This window comes from Neoarius graeffei, chromosome 22, assembly GCF_027579695.1.
Source record: "Neoarius graeffei isolate fNeoGra1 chromosome 22, fNeoGra1.pri, whole genome shotgun sequence".
In the NCBI taxonomy this organism is placed as follows: Eukaryota; Metazoa; Chordata; class Actinopteri; order Siluriformes; family Ariidae; genus Neoarius; species Neoarius graeffei.
In genome coordinates this window covers 60,357,120-60,377,665 of record NC_083590.1, presented here as the reverse complement: position 1 = coordinate 60,377,665, position 20,546 = coordinate 60,357,120, and the positions used below count along the sequence as shown (strand labels likewise).

Below are 20,546 nucleotides of genomic sequence, written 5' to 3'. Positions count from 1 at the left end.
TTTAAGGATCTCATCCATGCCCTCGGTACTGCCCAGCAGAACCAGAATCAAGCGCTGACTGCCCTCCTGAAGGAACAAGATCAATGCTTTGAAGCCTTGATACTGGCCAAGCAGGAAGATCGCCAGGTGTTCTGGTATCTGCTTGTGTCGGCGGGGACCTCGACCGCAGCAGACCCTCCCCACATCACCCTCACAAAGATGGGCCCGTACAATGATCTGGAAGGCTTTAATCACTCTCTTCAAGCCAGCGACCGAAGCATGGAGGTGGCCGGTCGAGCAGCACGCAGCATGCCTACTTCCACTCCTGCCTGGCGAGGCACAGCCCATCACGCAGCAGCTTGCCACCGACAGCCAGCTCATATACACCGACCTGAAGAGAGCCATCCTGCAATGTGTCGGCCACTCTCCAGAACATCACCAGTGCTTCTGGACACTGATGTTGGAGGTCAGCCGGCCGTTTGCATTTGGCCAACAGCAGCTGAGGGTGGACGAGCATGACACCAACAGGATCGTCGATCTGGTGACACCAGAACAGTTTATCGCTCAACTTCCGTAAGGAACGGCAGAGTGGGTCCAGCATCATCACTCAGTGTCACTGGAGCAAGCCATCATCAAGTTGGTGGAGGGCCATCTGATGGCGGTTCCAAAAGCAGGCGCAGGGTTCTCCACGAGGGGTTTTAGAGGGGCGGGCTGCCCCACTTTGTGATCCCCGCCCCCGTTTAATTTCTGCCGCCCCTTTACAAAAGGAAGAGACGTCCCTTTGTTTTCTTTGTGACAGATAGCCTTTCTCTGTTGGGAGTACCGACAACGCGGGAACACCCAAGTGTGAAACTCATTTACCAGCAATTAGTTTCGTCAGTCTGACGATTATAGTCTAAGAAAAGCATTTCACAATTCAGCGTTTTTGACACATTGTTCTTGCGCTGGGAGAGAACATGCTGCGGCAGCGGGGGCGTGGTCAAGCATCGGTCTGTGACAGGAGGGCGGAGTCAGGGAAGGTAAGTGGCAGAATCACTACACCTGTCGTTAATTCATGTGTTTGTGTGTCTTCCCAGTGACCGCGCCCTATTTAAGGAGAGAGACCGAGAGCAGAGGGAGCTCTCTCCCGAACCAGACGGCTGATGTGTGTGTGTGTGTCTGAGTATATATGAACGCTGAAAAGCTGAATAAAAGAGAGTTTTGTGAACTCAGTTCTGGCCTGCCATCCTTCTGTGCTCCACCCACCTACATGAACTGTCACAGTGGTGCTGAAACCCGGGAGAGCACAGAAGGATAGCAGGCCAGAACTGAGTTCACAAAACTCTCTTTTATTCAGCTTTTCAGCATTCATATATACTCTCACACACGCTCAGACACGCACACACATCAGCCGTCTGGTTCGGGAGAGAGCTCCCTCTGCTCTCGCTCTCTCTCCTTAAATAGGGCGCGGTCACTGGGAAGACACACAAACATTAATTAACGACAGGTGTAGTGATTCTGCCACTTACCTTCCCTGACTCCACCCTCCTGTCACAGACCAATGCTTGACCATGCCCCCACTGCCACACACGCCTTTATAATAACGTGTGAATCGACACCAAGTTCGAGATAACTGATTGTTATTGTCGGCAGAGAAATAAAGGATAAAAACAAAAAGTTCAAAGTTGGTGCGGCAAATATAGCCATGGAGCAGTGTAAATATAGTTAAAACAACATCTTTTCAATGTACTTTACTCTCTAAAAAAAAAAAATGATTTTTTCCAGTGGTGCCTGCAATTACATTTCCATTTCAAACAATGTCAGCTTTTGTGGAGCAGTGTGAATATTAGTTAATACAAAAACTTCTGTACTTTTCTGTTCTTTTTTTGTAGTTTGCTAAATAAAAACATTTTTTCCAGTTCCATTTCAAACAATGTGTCTGAATATGATGTGTAAGTGTGTAATGTATGATGTGTTTTGTACCAGTCCAATTGATTCATCCATTCTAAATGATTACTATTTGAGAGTATTTTATGCAAATGACATATGTAAATTTATGCAAATTTGTTTCAAGGTCATCCGATTGACCCCCACCCCCTATATTTTCAATCCGTGGAGAACCCTGAGGCGGACAGGTCGCCTCTTCTCTCTCTCTTCCCCCTTCTCTTCTCGTCCCCACCCCATTTCCCCACCACAGAGATGGAGGCCAGCTCCCCACAGCCGGTCCGCCGCACCAGTAGTTCCTCCCATATTCTCCTTCTGTGTCTGTGATTGAGGACTCACACAGTGACTGGAGCAGCCCAGCGGTCCTGGTACCCAAGACTGATAGATCGGTCCGGTTCTTTATAGACTATAGACCCTTTTCAGTCACGTGACCTTTGTAACAGCGACCGCCATTTTGGACATGTAGTGGACTTCGGCTGGAATCGGTTTGAATGCGAGGAAGGCGACAAACATAAAAGAAAAAGGAGCGAGATGCAGAAAACTGTATTTACTAGTTTACTGTAATTATGATCTGGCAGCTATTTACAACGGATCCAGTGTAAATAGCTGCCGGAGCCAGCGCTGGCTCCGAGCCGCCCGCGAGCCAGCGCTGGCTCGCGGGCGGCTCGGAGCCAGTGCTAGCGAGCTAGCTCGGACGTTCTAGTTTACTGTAATTATGATCTGGCAGCTATTTACACCGGATCCAGTGCAAATAGCTGCCGGAGCCAACGTCCGAGGTTCCGGAGCCAGCGCTAGCTCGCGCCCGGCCGGAGCCAGCGCTAGCTCGCTAGCTCGGACGTTGGCTCCGGCAGCTATTTACACTGGATCCGGTGTAAATAGCTGCCAGATCATAATTACAGTAAACTAGAATGGAATGTTAACAGCAATGTAATGCCTTTTCTGGCTAATTTTATTCGTCTTACCTCCAACAAAGTGGTCACTACATAAGCGTTGGTATGCCGCTATCCATCTTCTCTGTCAGTCAGTAACTACCGGGATCTGATAAAATGATAACCCTTGCCTTGTTTGTTGATGGTTACTACATCCAGGTACACAACAATATAGTGGCATGATGGAAGTCTTGTTGAAAGTAAAAACTTTCTTTGCTGTCGTTCCTCAATGTTGGCTGTGGTAAACTACTGGTAGTACACGTCCAAAATGGCCGCCGCGTTTGTCGTGACGTCACGTGAAAAGGGTCCATAGAAAAGTCAACGTGGTGTCTAAATTCGATACATTCCCAATGCCTCACATTGATTAGTTGCTTGATCGGTTACTGTGTTTCCGCTATGTACAATTGGCTGCGACGGGCCGCCGCACCTTGATTTTTGCTGCCGCACCTTCAGGAATTCCGTAGTGTTACGACCACTAGGCTCAAGTGACCATAACATAAAAGGGAGTCCACACAGTTGTTCCAATTTTAGCAGTATTTTAATTAAATAATAATAATAATAAAAAGAAGAAAAATGAGAAAGAACAAAGGAAAACATGTGCTGGGCAGGCCTTCTCACAGTGAAGGCCTGAACAGCACACAGCCAAACCAAAATGCCAGCAAAGCACGCCCTCCAACCTGACAGCCATAGGCTGTATTTGAACTGTTCCGCCTGTTTGGCCAAAGTGACAAGATACCAAACAGCTCCTCCTAAAGGTCAGGAGGGGGAGAGAGAACAAGTTCAAGATTAATATATCAAAAAGGTGGAGTAAGCACTCTCAGCATGACCAAGCTGGGCGTGACATCACTCCCCCCCAAAAGACAGAGACCCATCTCTGGGACTCTGTTCACTCTAACAAATCTATTATCCATAACCAAAATCCCCAAAAAACCCAGTACACCCAATACCTTTTTTTTTTTTTTTTATAGATACCCCACCTACACCACAACAAATCACCTCCCTCCACCCAAATTCCCTGCCCCAAACTGCGTTCCATCCAGCAAATCCCGGTGCCTGGATAGCAAGAGAGGAAACACAAGTTACGACACAGAATCAGAGGCCAGAGAAGAGACAAAACATCCCACTAATAGTCATCAGGAGCCCGAGACAATGCATCGGCCATAACATTTTCAGAACCCTTAATGTGCCTAATAGATAAATTGTAGGGCTGCAGAAAAAGAGCCCAACGCATTAAACGCTGGTTAGTGTTCTGCAGAGACGAAAGAAAAGTCAAAGGGTTGTGGTCGGAAAAGACCACCACAGGGTGCACCCCACCACCAACGTAAACATCAAAATGTTGGAGTGCCCAAATAAGGGCCAGGGCCTCCTTCTCAATAATAGAATAGTTAAATTGGTGACAATTAAATTTCCGGGAGAAAAAACAAACTGGTCGGTCTATACCATCCTCATCCTTTTGGAGGAGAACAGCTCCTGCACCTACCTGACTAGCGTCTACCTGCAGCTGGAACGGTTCCTCCAGCTTAGGAGCAGACAGGACAGGTGCAGTGGTCAAAAGAGCCTTAGCATTTTCAAATGCTTTCTCACACTCAGGAGTCCAAAGAAATTTAGCTGAACTCTTTAACAAATTCGTCAGAGGGGCGACAACAGATGAAAAATTGCGGCAAAAGTTTCTATAGTACCCAATCATACCCAAAAAATGCATTAATTCCTTTTTAGTCACAGGACGTGGAAAATTATCAATGGCCAGGACTTTAGCTCTTATAGGCCGCACTTCACCCTGACCAACTACTCTGCCAAGATAGACTACTGTAGCCTGAGCAAACTCACACTTTGCTAAGTTTACAGTAAGATTGGCAGCAGCAAACCTTTCAAACAATAAACGAACACGTGCAAGATGATCTTCCCACGTGTCCGAATAACAAACCACATCATCAAGATACACAGCGCACCCCTCCAGTCCCGCAACGACTCGATTCATGAGCCGTTGGAAAGTGGAGGGGGCGTTGCGCAAACCAAATGGCATACGCGTGTAGGAAAATAATCCGTTGGGTGTAACAAAGGCAGAAATCTCCTGTGCCCTAGAAGTCAGAGGTACCTGATAGTAACCTTTAAGCAAATCAAATTTGCTAACAAACCGAGCTGCACCAACCTGATCAATACAATCCTCTATGCGAGGCAATGGATACGAGTCTGGTTTTGTGACCATGTTCACCTTGCGGTAATCTGTACAAAACCTGTATGTGTGGTCAGGTTTTTTGACTAACAAACACGGTGAGGACCAACTTGAACATGATGGTACAGCAAGACCATTATCAATAAGATACTGGACACTATCATCCAAGCTCCTGCGCTTTTCAGAACTAACACGGTAAAACCTCTGACGGACAGGCTCTGCATCACCAACTTCTATGTCATGCTCAATCCATGACGTACAGGTTGGAATGTCTGAAAACAAACATAAAAACTCCAAAATTAAACTTTTTAACTGTTCTCTCTGCTGCAAGTCCATCTGACTCAGAAGTCCATCTAACTGGGCCAACATCTCGGAATTATTCAAATGAGCATGTAACATGGCATCATCAGGGCCCCTCATCTCTTCCCCCACCACAGGAGAATTAGGCAATGTAGATGCCAACAAACCAAGAGACACCTCAGGTTTAGCATCCGAATGTACTGATGTATAGTATGGCTTAAGTAAATTCACGTGGCATAATTGTGTTGCACGCCTACGATCTGGCGTAGCAACCACGTAATTCGTGTCAGACACCTGACGAACAACACTATAAGGCCCCGAAAACTTTGCAGCAAAAGGAGAACCAGGAACAGGCAACAATGCCAAAACCTGATTTCCCGTGTTGAAAGTACGAGCTTCAGTCTTACGGTCATAATTTTTCTTCATTTTTAACTGAGCTTTAGTTAAATTCTCGTTTGCCATCTTACAAGCCAGAAGTAGCCTGCGTCGGAAACTATACACATAATCAGACAAAGTTTGTGGTGGTTCAGATGAATCTAATTCACTGGACAAGACTGACAAAGGAGTGCGAACTTTATGACCAAACACTAGTTCATTTGGACTAAACCCAGTGCTTTCCTGCACAACCGCTCTAGCTGCCAAAAGTAACCATGGCAGACCATCTTCCCACTCCCGGCCCATCTCTATACAATACGCACGCAACAGAGACTTAAAGGTGGCATGGAAACGTTCCAAGGCCCCTTGACTCTGTGCGTGATAAGCACTACTAAAGTTATGTTGTATCTGGAGCTCTTTTAAAGCAGCAGCAAATGTCTTTGATGTAAAATTTGAACCTCGATCACTCTGAATGATCTTAGGGAGGCCAAATGTTGAAATAAACTGAGACAGGCAATTTATAACAGACCTTGTAGTAATTGTCCTCAAAGCATATACAGTAGGGTAGCGAGTAGCCTGACACATAATAGTAAACAGATAAATACATCCAGTCTTAGACTTGGGCAAAGGTCCTACACAGTCAATAATCAAATATTCAAACGGATTACCAACGGATGGAATAGATTTCAGAGGTGCAGGTTTAATGACACTTGGTTTGCCAGCAACCTGACAAACATGACAAGCTCGAACAAACCGTGCAACATCTTTCTTTATCCGTGGCCAATAAAAATATTGTAACAACTGATTGTAGGTTTTTCTCACCCCAAAATGACCCACTGTTTCGCCGTGAGCTGTTTTTAACGCAACCTCACGAAACTTTTCAGGCATCACCACCTGCAAAACCTGCTCTCTCACAACAGCATCTGCAGTAGGTGACCACCTTCTTAGCAATAAACCATCATTGATAAAGTAACTGTGGTCCAAATCATTATTTTGTTCACACAAATCAAAATACTTTTGTAAGCTCTCATCATTCTTTTGAGCTTCCACAATGTCAGAACGAGACAAAGGTGCTGGTAATTTGGGAACAAATATTTGAGTAGACATGTTCTTAGATGCATCAAACAGCTTAGAATCTTGCGCACGGGCCATAGCGCGCGTCGCAGCACAAGCAGTGAAAACATCTGGAAAATGTTTTTGACAAACATCAGACTCATCTAGTGGAGAAGCTTTATTCCCAACCACTGGTGATGGAGAGACCTGATCAGGAAAAACACAATCACGGGCCAAATTATTCCCAATAATCACATCAATTCCTTCAATGGGCAACGAGGGACGAACAGCTATGGCTACCTCACCATTCACAAAATCAGAGGACAATTAAATTTTGTGCAAAGGCACTGGGAATGACTGTAGACCAATTCCCCGAATCAATACAAAATTTCCCGTGTCAGATTGAGAAGAGAAGGACAAAACAGATTGGGAAATGAAACTTTCTGATGCGCCTGTATCACGCAAAATTTTCACTGGAACGCGACGGGAGTCTCCAAGCAAAGACACAAACCCATCCGTAACAAACGGCGCATAATCCACTAAACTAGAAATCACCAATTCAGACGTATCACCTTTTAGAGTTACATTATCAGTTGACGCTGTACACTGGGTACGATCCAACAAATTCACTGCAGTCTTTTTAAAGTTGCTCTTTGAACACGCAGGCTTAATAGACGAGGTACAGAGGCCAACTTTGCCTCCCTCGCTTTTCACCTTATCACGCCCCAATAATACTGGACAATTTAATTTCCAGTGGTTTTGACCAAAGCAATAATTGCAATCCTTTTTAGGATTAAATCCGGGCGGCTTACCCTGCATCATTACATTAGTGTTGGAATTAACAGAAGTGTCCACTCTAACCCCGCTAGGGCAACGAGTGTACGAACGCAAACTAAACAGACGAGATGGAATCTTGTGCATGAGAGAAAAATTATCAGCAAGAACCGCAGCCTCTGCTGGCATTTTCACCTTATGTTCGTTAATATAAGTGGCTATACGATCAGGCAAACCGTTTTTAAATTGTTCCAATATCATAAGATTGCACAACGTATCAAAACTCTCCACATTTTCTGCTGTAAGCCAGCGCTGAAAAAAAGTAGTTAAATCCCTTGCCCATTCAGCATATGTTTGTTTGTCCAACTTTTTCCAAGAACGAAAACGCTGTCTATAGGCCTCTGGAATTAACTCATAACATTTCAACACCGCCGCTTTAACGCGCTGATAAACTTTTCTATCAGCGGTGGGTAGAGCCACAAATGCCTGTTGGCCACGACCAATTAACGAGGTCTGCAACAATAATGTTTTCTCCTCATCGCTCCAATGCTGTTCAGCAGCAATGTTCTCAAACAAGGAGAAAAACACGTCAGGATCACGCTCATTAAATTTAAGCAGGAACTTGATCATGCTGGCCAAACCAGGTTGCGAAGTAGACGGGCTGCCGAGTCTGCCCTCAGCAGTTAACTGCAATCGAGTGTGCTCAAATTCACGGTCCTGTTCTAATTGTTTAAGCCGCTCAAGTTCCAATAAACGTTGTTTTTCTTTTTCCTGAACCTCCAATCTCCTACAAGCCATTTCTTTATCGAGCCTCCTTTGCACTAACTCGTCATCCAATTTCATCTGCTGCAGTTTTAGCTCATGTTGAAATTTCAAAAGCTCAATTTGCTGTTCATATGACAACGATGTTACCATCGGCATATATGAAGCTGGTTTACCAAACATTCTTCTCAACCAATCTCATTCGAACAAGATTCAACAGTTCATCCTTCAATGCTGCCTTTGGCAATACTACATCAAGTTTATAATAATCAACCACACTAAACAACTGATCCTTAGTGAGGGTAACCAACAAGGCCTCAGAGGGAGCTTCAAAAAATGCTTCCAAGGTACTCATTTTTACCGTCAACAATAAACAAATCACCAATTAACAAATCGCCACTGGCCACTGGCAAATCCAAACAATTACAAATAGACACTGGGGTGTGCCACTAATCTAACCATGCAACTGGCTAACCCAAGTAATCCAAAAGTATCCACGTATCCAAAAGTAACAAACTACTCCACAAATCCAAAATAATTGGACAAAGTGTAATGCAACTCACGTAAACAGGACAACACCGGAGTTTCCCCCTAAACATTTATCCCCCTACTAAACTGACCTGTCTTCACACTAAGTCTAAGAACAAGGATCATTTACTCACCATTACCATTGGATCCGTACTGTCCCGACCAAAGTCAATTCAGCCGGTTTTCCAAGGCGGTGCCCTCGCCCAGACTTCAGTGACACAGTAGCCTAAACCCCACGCAAACGCGTTCTAACTGGGGAAAATGCCAACTCCACTCTATGCCCTCCCGTAACGCACGCCCAAACACACTTACCGACTCTACTCTTAATCAAACAAAACAAATGGTTGGTCAAACAACTTCCGCAAAAAACTTCAAAAGAGTTAACAATCACAATGTAATCAATCACAACGTAACCAATCGCTTTACAACCAATGCGAACCACCCAACAAACCACATGGCATAATAGCTTATCTCACTTCGTTTAAACAAACCAAGTGATTAATCCAAACTCCACTATTAAACATTTGGAACGAGCCCCCATATGTTACGACCACTAGGCTCAAGTGACCATAACATAAAAGGGAGTCCACACAGTTGTTCCAATTTTAGCAGTATTTTAATTAAATAATAATAATAAAAAGAAGAAAAATGAGAAAGAACAAAGGAAAACATGCGCTGGGCAGGCCTTCTCCCAGTGAAGGCCTGAACAGCACACAGCCAAACAACCAAACCAAAATGCCAGCAAAGCACGCCCTCCAACCTGACAGCCATAGGCTGTATTTGAACTGTTCCGCCTGTTTGGCCAAAGTGACAAGATACCAAACAGCTCCTCCTAAAGGTCAGGAGGGGGAGAGAGAACAAGTTCAAGATTAATATATCAAAAAGGTGGAGTAAGCACTCTCAGCATGACCAAGCTGGGCGTGACACGTAGCGCCCCTAGGAGCTATATGTATTCGACTACATTATCCGTTGCTTGCCCAGTCTTTGCATTTGGGGCGAAGCGCAGTTCCACTGGCCGAGCTAGCAGTTACTTGATTGGTTTCCACGGGTCGCCGTGGGCTCTGATTGGACAACGTTCCGCCTGGAGCAGCGTAGCCAAGCCAACCTGAGGTAAACTAACTGCTATGCAGCTAGAGCGCCAGAGCGCTAGTTTTTATTTGAGCTTAATTAAGTCAACGGATAACGTCAATGCAATATCTTTCAATTGCAGATGAGCTTGTTGAAGTATTTTGCCAAAAAAAGAAAGGCGACAGATGAAGAAACTGGGCAGGTAAGATTCATTCGTGCAAAATAAAAGTCATTCAAGCTAGGGATGGGCATTCGATTACGTTTTCTTCGCCGACTGTTGGGAGAATTAAACGCTAAATAATCGAATAATTAACATCTTTATATTAATCATAATTATTGCTATAATTTATCCCATTAGATTCCATGGCGGCCGGCGTCGGACGTATTGTATCCCATAGCGGCCGGCGTCGGTGTTTTAATAGGCTATATAGGTGAATGGACGACGCCATCATCCCATTTACAGACAAGCCTAAATACTCTTAAGATCAATATTTCAGACCCTCTTTGATTTATTTTCATAATAAAAACACATCTTTGTAATCAATTATTTTTAGATATTTTAGTTTTACTATAGATCTTGCGGTTTGCGAGCCGTCCTTGGATACAAACCACAGGTTCTATCTGATTTCATGTATTTGGAACAGCCAGTGAAAGCGACACCAGAAATACAGACTACCTCAGGATTCTTTCCAGAAAATTCCTTACACAGCAACCAGAAAATGTTGTCTTACAGGAATGGTCATCCTTTAAGCTGCATGTTCTTCTTGGAGCTTTTAAGGTAGGTTGAGGAGAAGAAAGATGTCAAATTGCCCTACTTGACAAAATTCTTCTTACAATTTAAGGATTGAGTAATGACTCTCTCTCTCTCTCTCTCTCCATCCGTCTGTCTCTTTGTGGATCTAATTCAGAACATGGATCAGCTTAACATTTTGAAAACACTGGCATGTCAGCATGACGAGTGGTGCCAACTGTACCCATCCTTAAGCAAGCTGGCAGCAATAGCCCTGACCGTGCCAGTGTCAAACGTGAATTGTGAGAGAGATTTCTCCACAATGAACAGGGTAAGTATAACACTTTGTTATATAAAAACAATATGGGCACACAAATATTCCTCATTTCGCTCATATAGTCTGTTCTGTTTGATGCCTAACAGGTGAAAACAGACATCAGAAACAGACTGCAGGGGGACCATCTGGCTGCATGCATGCGCCTCAGCATCAATGGACCTCCAGTCAGCGAGTTCCCCTATGAGCAAGCCTTAGAGCTATTTAAAAAAAAAAAAAAACAGGAAAATTAAGTGCTCTGAGCCAGCCTGCAAACTTTGCCACTGACATGTTTATGTGTGATTTCCAATAAATGTGTACTTATAGTAATCATGTGTTGTGAGATTTATGTTCAGGGGGTGGGGGTAAGGGGTTGCTCTGGGGTTAGGTGTGAGGGGAATTTAGTCTCCCTGACTGTTTTCTAAACTGCCTTGCTCTGCAGGTTATGCTTGTTCTTTCAAGACTAGGTTTATTCATTTATTCCCTTACAAAAAGGGTCACCATTTTAGAGTGTGTTTTGTCAAAAAATTTCTCAGAATGTTCCCGTATCCTCGTACTGGGGTGGGACATCTGAGCGCAGGTCTTGCCACCGCACCTTCAAACATTTTCTAGGGGAAACACTGGGTTCGGTGCTGCTCACTTTTATTTGAGACTGGATTTAGCGAAGGGATATTGGCAGATTCCCTTGACTCCTCTATCCCAAGAGAAAACAGCCTTTTCCACACCGTTTGGATTACACCAGTTTGTCATGCTTCTTTCTGGGTTATTTGTGGTTCCCGCCACATTCCAGCAGCTCATGGACAAGATCCTACATCCCCACACTGCCTATGTGGCAATGTACCGCGAAGACATTATCGTGCACAGTAATGATTGGCCTCGGCACCTTGAACACCTTAGGGCTGTCCTAGAGTCACTGCGGCATGTGGGTCTCACAGCTAAACTGAAAAAAAAAAATGTGCAATTGGGTGGGTGGAAGTACGGTATCTGGGGTTCCACTTGGGTCATGGGCAGGCGTGTCCCCAAATTGACAAGACTGCCATGATTGCAGCTTGCCCGAGGCCCAAGACCAAAAAGGGGGTGAGGCAGTTCCTGGGGCTGGCTGGCTATCATAGGTTCATACCTAATTATTCGGACATCACCAGTCCACTGACTGATCTCACTAAAAAGGGAGCACCAGATCCGGTCCAGTGGACGGAGCAGTGCCAACAGGCTTTCACCAAGGAAAAAGTTGCAGTGTGTGTGTGTGTGGGGGGGGGGGGGGGCACTTTTACACTCCCCTGACTTCTCTCTCCCCTTCATTTTACAAACAGATGCATCAGACAGAAGGCTGGGGGACGTTTTGTACCAGAAGGTGGAGGGCAAGGAACTGTACATCAGCTGCAAGCTCTCGATGCGTGAAAGTATGTACAGCACCATTAAAAAGGAGTGCCTGTCCATCAAGTGGGTGGTCCTCACCTTCCGATACTACCTGCTGGGGTGCCCTTTCACTCTCTGTTCGGACCACGTGCCCCTCCAGTGGCTCCACTGCATGACAGATGCCAATACGCAGATTACCCGTTGGTATCTCACCCTCCAGATGTTTACATTCGAGGTGGTCCACAGGCCAGGGCACAGACTGTGGTGGCAGACTTCCTGTTCCACTGCAGGGGGAGTCCACTGCAGGATGGATGGTTCCCCGGCCCGAGTCGACCGGTGGGGGTATGTGGCAGTGGGGACATGGCCTAGCGGCATTTTGAGAATGGAGGGCGGGGCCAGGAAAGGTGAGTGGCAGTCAGTCAATGCACCTGTTGTTGATTAATGTGTGTATGTTTGTTGCAGTGATGGTGAAGGAGAGAATAGGAGGGGGAGAGCAGAGAGAAGGGATCTCCCCAGACCAGAACACAACTATGTGTTGATGTGCATGTACGTGTGCGTGTGTCTCTAAACGGATGTTAAAGCTGAAAAGCAGCACAAAAATAAAGTCAAGTTTATTTGTATAACGCTTTTAACAATCAACACTGTCGCAAAGCAGCTTTACTGAATTTGAAAGAATTAAAACATGCGCTAATTTTATCCTTAATCTATCCCCAATGAGCAAGCCTGTGGAGACGGTGGCAAGGAAAAACTCCCTCAGCCGACATGAGGAAGAAACTTATTTTTAATATGTAGTGAAAGTTCATTATGTCTACCTATTGAAACTATTCTTTAAATTCGTTTCTTAAGATAAGGATTTTTTTTAAGATGTTACCTTGACAGTTTCGGCAATAAACTTCCGCCTTCTTCAAAACAGTCACCAGATGTCGAGTGGTGACATGCCTTATCAGCTGATGTTACTCTAAGGAGGCGTGAACGTCCCGCCCAATTTGACAGGTAGTTCACGCCTCCTGCTGTCAGGTCGCTCCTCCAGGACGGCGCTCCAGGTGTGTGACCGCGCGTTTGCTCCCTCATCCCGGTTCATCGTTCTCTGCGCACGCTTTCGTATCTCCACTGCCTCTAAAATCCAACACTGGAATCTATTTTCTTCAGCGCGAATGACTCTGGCCTCTTCCCAATTCATTATATGATTGTCGTTTGCAATATATATATATATATATATATATATATATATATAAAAATAAAAATAGTTATTATGCCTTCGCGTTGTGTTCCCGGCTTTTGCTCCAAAACCTACAAGGATGGGGTAAGTTTATTGCAGCACCCAGGAGACGAAGGAGGAGGAGGAGCTATATGACGTCAGCGAAAGAACCTTCCTCCTTACTTACCAGTTTGTTGTTGATGCGACAGGTGTTCAGTTTATCATTATCTGCAAACAACAAAATCATATAATGAATTGGGAAGAGGCCAGAGTCATTCGCGCTGAAGAAAATAGATTCCAGCATTGGATTTTAGAGGCAGTGGAGATATAAAAGCGTGCGCAGAGAACGATGAACCAGGATGAGGGAGCGTACGCGCTGTCACACACCTGGAGCGCCGTCCTGGAGGAGCTACCTGACAGCAGGAGGCGTGAACTACCTGTCAAATTGGGCGGGACGTTCACGCCTCCTTAGAGTAACATCAGCTGATAAGGCACATCACCACTCGACATCTGGTGACTGTTTTGAAGAAGGCGGAAGTTTATCGCCGAAACTGTCAAGGTAACATCTTAAAAAATCCTTGTCTTAAGAAACGAATTTAAAGAATGAGGAAGAAACCTCGAGAAGAACCAGACTCCATAGGTTAACCAACTTTAACCGGCTAATGAGGCTCGGTGGTCGGTCAAGATTTTTTTTTAGTTTTCGCCATCCCTAACTGCTACTGTAATAACTTTTGTCCATTTTGAACATAAATCAGACATCATAGCAGTCTATCAGTCTAGGTCAGCCACATCACAGATACTTAAGATTGCACTCGTTTAAGTGAGAGGCACCATCAAATTTATCTCATCTCATTATCTCCAGTTGCTTTATCCTTCTACAGGGTCGCAGGCAAGCTGGAGCCTATCCCAGCTGACTACGGGCGAAAGGCGGGGTACACCCTGGACAAGTCGCCAGATCATCACAGGGCTGACACATAGACACAGACAACCATTCACACTCACACCTACGCTCAATTTAGAGTCACCAGTTAACCTAACCTGCATGTCTTTGGACTGTGGGGGAAACCGGAGCACCCGGAGGAAACCCACGCGGACACGGGGAGAACATGCAAACTTCACACAGAAAGGCCCTCGCCGGCCCCGGGGCTCGAACCCAGGACCTTCTTGCTGTGAGGCGACAGCGCTAACCACTACACCACCGTGCCACCCTATCAAATTTATCTCCACCAACAAAAATAAAACCAAAGTGCATACTGTAGTATGGTACAGAAAAGAATTATAACATAACAGTGCGTGGTATTTTATCAAGGCAATATATTTCAAATTGCACCCAGTTTAGGTGAGCCATATCAGTTGTTTACATTTTCATTAATTTAACTGACAACTTAACTTAAATTCCAAGTGCATCAACAAATAGAAAACCAAACTGCATAGTATGCTTCTAATTATAAACAATCTAACAGTGCATGGCACTTTATCAAGGCAAAACATTTCAATGCTTTCAACAATAACCACATCACCCATTTTAGCCCTGCTAACATGAGGGGGAAAGGAAAAAAAAAAAAAAAAGTCCCTTAGTTGACCTCTATTTTTTTCTTATCTGCGTATATTAAAATTGCATCAGACACCTCAATATTCAGTTCAGTACATAATATGAGATGAGATAACATGTTAACTGCATCATACTGTTCAAAAATCAATCCTCATTACTTGTTTGACTAACATGTATCTGTATCTTGCATGTAGTTTGCCAGCATTTGCCATCTAATGAGAGAAATGGCATTTTTTTGACTTAGCAAGAGCAGTGAAGTCAGGTGTATATGTTGTCAGGGCAATGCGCAAGCAGTGTTGCAGATGCTGGTCAGTCAGGGATATGCGATTGTGTGTTTTAATGGCATTCATATGTGAGAATGACGACTCACAAGTGCATGTTGAGCCAAACATTGTCAGAAGAAAAAGTGCAAGAGCCCTTGAGTATGGAAATTTCTCTCGACTGACTACCGTATTTTCCGGACTATACGTCGCTCCGGAGTTTAAGCCGCATCAGCCAAAAAATGTATTATGAAGACGAAAAAAACATATACGTCGCACCGGACTATAAGTCGCACTTTTTTGAAGGGTTATTCTATCCATAGAATCTGTGATTCTATCTGATAAGCGGCACGTGGTTACTGCGCGACTGCATTGTTTATTTAATAAACGAACAGCTGAGCAGTGATAACGCGCCCTTTGCCCAGTAAGTAGCCTAATCTGATTATTTTAAATATCTACTACTATCTTTAATACTATCACTATCTTTATTACTAATAGCCTATATTATTATTATAACTAATATTAGTAGCCTATTACTGATGCATTAATCAGTTTGCTTTTAGAATATTTTTACCAGTAGGGCTTATTATCATCCCATGGCTCTTTCATCTGTGTTATTAAAGCTGTAGTCATCATCGAGGAGTGTCATTCTTCATTTTTGTCGAATTTTATTTAATCAAATCAGAGGTCAAGTAGGCTAAAAGTATATCATCTCCAAAGACAGGTACGGTAGTAAAAACAACCGTCTAGTGAAAAAAAAAAACAAAAAAAAAAACCGCTTTTAAATCCCCTACTTAAATCCTTAAAATGAGTCATTTAACTCATGTCTTGTGTGATCTGATCTCCAATGGTGAAATAAACCGGTTGTGATGAGTACAGTCTGTTATTTTAGAAGATAAATGTAATATATAATTTAATATATAGACTAATAAAAATTAATATTTTATAATATAATATCACAACATATTACTGTCTGTAACTGTTTATCACTAAAGCGTTTTCTAAGATCATAATGTCTGATATTATTATTATTATTATTTTACACACACAATAAGCGCATGTGCATAAAGTTATAGTAAACCATCCCCCACCTTTTTTTTTTTTTTTGAGTCGCCGGACCCACCCACCTCCTGCGTTCTGGAACCTCCCACTTCACAAATTAAGCACTGCCTAAAATCACTACATAACTTATTTAAATAACTATAGGCCTATCATTAATAATAAAACACAGGTCAATCAAGTTTATCAAGCTGATGATTTCACTCCAAAATCAGCAAATCCATTGAATTCCTCATCCTCGGTGTCGCTTCTAAACAACTCTGCCTCCAGCGGCAGATGAAGCGCCGTTTCCTCTTCTTCTGCGTGGCTGTCGTCAGACTCAGCATCAGCTCCAGTTATTCCGCGGTGAAAAAAAAAAAAAAAAAAACATATATACGTCGCACCGGAGTATAAGTCGCATGGCCAGCCGAACCATGAAAAAAAGTGTGACTTATAGTACGAAAAATACGGTACATGGGTCCAAAATTTTTCAAAACCTGCCTGCTGCAATGACTGTCGCAAGTCATCTGATGACTGAATGTCAATGAGTTCCAGGTGTAAAAAACCCTCATCCAATGATGGTACTAGCTCCTTTACTTTCAATGCAAAGTCTGCCTCAACATTCACACAGAAAGGGTCCTTAACAAATCTCATCACTTCACTGGAGATGCTGAAATCATCAAACCTGGTGGCAAAGTTGTTTTTCAATGAGTCAATAAAGTCTGACATCACCTCTGTAATTTGCAGGCCAGATTTCCTTAATGTGGGGAAGTGGAGCATTTTCCCAGGATAAAGATCAGCAGAGAAGAGTAAGAGCTTTCTTTGAAAAGCATGAAGTTTCTCCACAAGTTCTGAAACGGTTTCATCTCTGCCCTGCAACGCCACGTTGAGCTGGTTCAAATGATGGAAAACGTCACTCAAAAAGCAAACAGTTTCATTAAACTCATCATTTTCCATCAGAGACAGAAACTTGCCAGCTTTTTTCAGTTTTGAAGACCGGAGAAACACCAGAATCTCCTCTCTTAGTTCACAAAAACGTTTCAATGCGTTTCCTTTGCTAAGCCATCTAATGTCATTGTGAATGAGCAAATCTTTGTATTCAGCAGACATGTCAGTCAACAGCTTGCGGAAAAGCCGGTGCTGTAAACTGGAGGTGCAACGGATAAAGTTTATAGTTGCCATGACCAAGTCCATGGTCTCTCTTAACTCACCACTGAGTTTGGCATACAGGAAGCTTTGGTGGATAAGGCAATGTAGCGATCTCACCTGAGGAGCCGTGGCTGCCATCCTCGCGGCCAGCCCCTGATCCCTGCCCACCATGGAGGGCGCACCATCCGTCACCAGCATGTTGACGCGTGCCAAATCCAAGTTGTTCTCCTCAAAGAATGCAGAAATTTTGGTGTATAAAATCTCACCGGTGGTCTGTCCCTCCAGGGGAATTAAACCAAGCAGATCCTCACGAAAACATTCTCCATTAAAAAAAAAAAATCTCACACAGAGACACAGCTGCGCAACATCGCTGTTATCTGTCGACTCATCCACGGCCAAAAACATCACCTCAGCCTTCCTCAGCTTGTCCAAAAGCATCTGAAAAACATCCGATGCAAGGGACTCGACTCTCCTCATATTTGACGTGTCAGATATTGGAATTTGCTTGATCGACTCCGTAACGCTTTTTCATGTTTTCTCATCTGTTACCACCTCATCAGTGGATGCCAGCATACACTCCTTGACTGTCACAGAGTCTGTAAACGGCTTTTTCTTTTTTCCCCCCAATATCCATGCCACTCGTAACGATGCCGCCGTTGCTCTCTCTTGATCCGTACAAGTCTGGAACAATACCCAAAGTCTTTTCTCATAACAAAATGTTTATTATTTATTTATTTGTATAGCACTTAACAATAAACATTGTCGCAAACGTAAAATGTAAGCCCCGATATCTTCTGCTTCCAAGCGGCAGAGCCCGGCGGGAAAAAAGTGTTAAAGTTAGCATGCGTTGTGTTGAAATGTATTCTCAAATTATACTCTTTACACACAGCGAGGCACTCGCTGCAGATTAAGCACACAGGCTTCACATCAACAGCAATAAACACGTATTTCTCCGTCCATTCATTGTTGAAGTGCCTGTTCCCTGAGTCAATTTTTCTTTTAGGTAGAGAGAGATATTTTGTCTCGTTAGCTTGTCTTCTTGCTTGAAAGAAAGTCAAGGCGGTCAGAGCATTGCACTAGACCGCGCCGCGAATGGCGATTTTTGATTGGTCATTTAAATGACCAATCAAAAATAGCCATTCGCCAAAGTCGTGAGGTCCCCCAAAATATATGTCCGGCTAAAACAGCTATATTTTACCTGTTTTTCCACCATGACTTAAACGTGCGCGCATACCGAATGTGCTACTATCCATATGTAATAATTACAGTACACTCTAAGGGCCGGTACAAAATTCCTCAGGGGCCGGCCCCGGCCCGGGGGCCGCCAACTGAATAGCCCGGGTCTACACAGACTGTGGACTGAAACCGTCCAAGCTCTCTCAGCCTGCTGGCGGATCCGCACGTGACGTCACGAATCTGGCTCCAGACTCCCTGGCTCAGCTCGAATGCCAACTTTGCAGTCGATTTTAACGCTCAAAAATATATATTTTTAAAAATGTCCATTTATGCAGCATACAAGAGTCAAGGATGGAGATAATATCAGAAATTTATTTAAAAATAAAGGTCCTGCGTATAAAGCCAGAGCGAAAACAGGATGCAGAGCTGTGTGAGTTGGGCCTTTAGCCCTGAGTTAAAGTAAGAGGTTTCATTGCTGCCAGAGCTAATTGTTAGACACAGTTCTCTCTCTCCAGGGATCAGAGGCTTCGAGCTCAACACCATACGATTCTTCCAACAACAAGACCTCCCGGTTCGGGAAACCATGCCTAAAACAGTCCCCTATGATTTCATCCATTCTCATTTTCAGTGTGTAAAGCTTTCTGTTCAACACACTGCAGAGGGGGTGATTCTGCCTGATTAGCTTAATAATAATAATAATAATAATAATATTTTTTAAAAAATAAAAACACCCGAGGAAAAAAAAAGTCGTAATTTTGAGAAATAAAAAGTTGGAATTGCGAGGAAGTTGCAATTTAGAAGAAAAAAAGAAAGCGATGGAAATGAACTTGAAGTGAAGATTTAAATACTTTCAATATACAATTAAAAAGGTTAGCCAAACTACAACTCTCTCCTGAGTGGATAAATAGTGCACTATCTAGAGTGCACACGGCATTTTTTCAGACTGAACATAGTTCACTAAAACAGTAAAGTGGACATGTATTTGGGATTCGACCGCACACCTTCAGTTTAACTTACCTCAGGGGTTTAAATCCTCAGAGCCAGACACAATAATGTGCTTTTATTTTTATAAATCGAGGGGCTAAAGCGGTTCAGACGAGCATCAGCTTTTTCTTCTCCAGTGTTTACTGGCGGTTGGAGAAGCAGCTACTGGACGCGTCACCGCCACCACCTGGACTGGAGTGGAGTTTCAGGGTGGAGGACGCCTATCCCAACCCAACCCTCACACACTTCTACTAATAACAATTATAATGTCATTTTAAAATTGTAATGTTGCATGCCTGGACCCATTTGGTTGTTCTGAACATGTCCGGATTGGGTTTTTGTTTGGTTTTTTTTCTGCCAGAAGTTAAAATTCTCTGAGGCACATAAAGCCAGCATCTATTTGAACTGCTGCTCATACAGCATCACACACCTGCTGTCTACCTATTTCTATATGTATGAACTCAGACATTTGGCTCATGTTACTTGCAGTTGACACCTCTCCCTTCCTGACTTGACAACATCAGGATTTGGACTCACAATCTCTAGATGATAGGGTGAATGCTTTTCTATTACACCAATTAGGCACCACTGCCAAAGAAGCTCCATCCATCCATTATCTGTAGCCGCTTATCCTGTTCTACAGGGTCGCAGGCAAGCTGGAGTCTTTATCCCAGCTGACAATGAGCAAGAGGCAGGGTACACCCTGGACAAGTCGCCAGGTTATCGCAGGGCTGACACATAGACACAGACAATCATTCACACTCACATTCACACCTATGGTCAATTTAGAGCCACTAATTAGCCTAACCTGCATGTCTTTGAACTGTGGGGGAAACCGGAGCACCCGGAGGAAACCCATGCAGACACGGGGAGAACATGCAAACTCCACACAGAAAGGCCCTCGTCGGCCGCTGGGCTCGAACCCA

The 20,546-nt window shown here is 44.0% G+C and overlaps 1 protein-coding gene across 1 annotated transcript in view; it reads right to left on the bottom strand.

Annotated features, from left to right (window-relative positions):
* Positions 1-19,769, bottom strand: part of LOC132871005 (zinc finger protein 883-like) — a 75,041-nt gene extending 55,272 nt beyond the window's left edge. Inside the window, exon 1 of the mRNA XM_060905150.1 lies at positions 19,654-19,769. The gene's annotated coding sequence lies outside the window, so the exon portion shown is untranslated. The remainder of the gene's footprint in view (positions 1-19,653) is intronic.
* Positions 19,770-20,546: the final 777 nt, after the last annotated feature.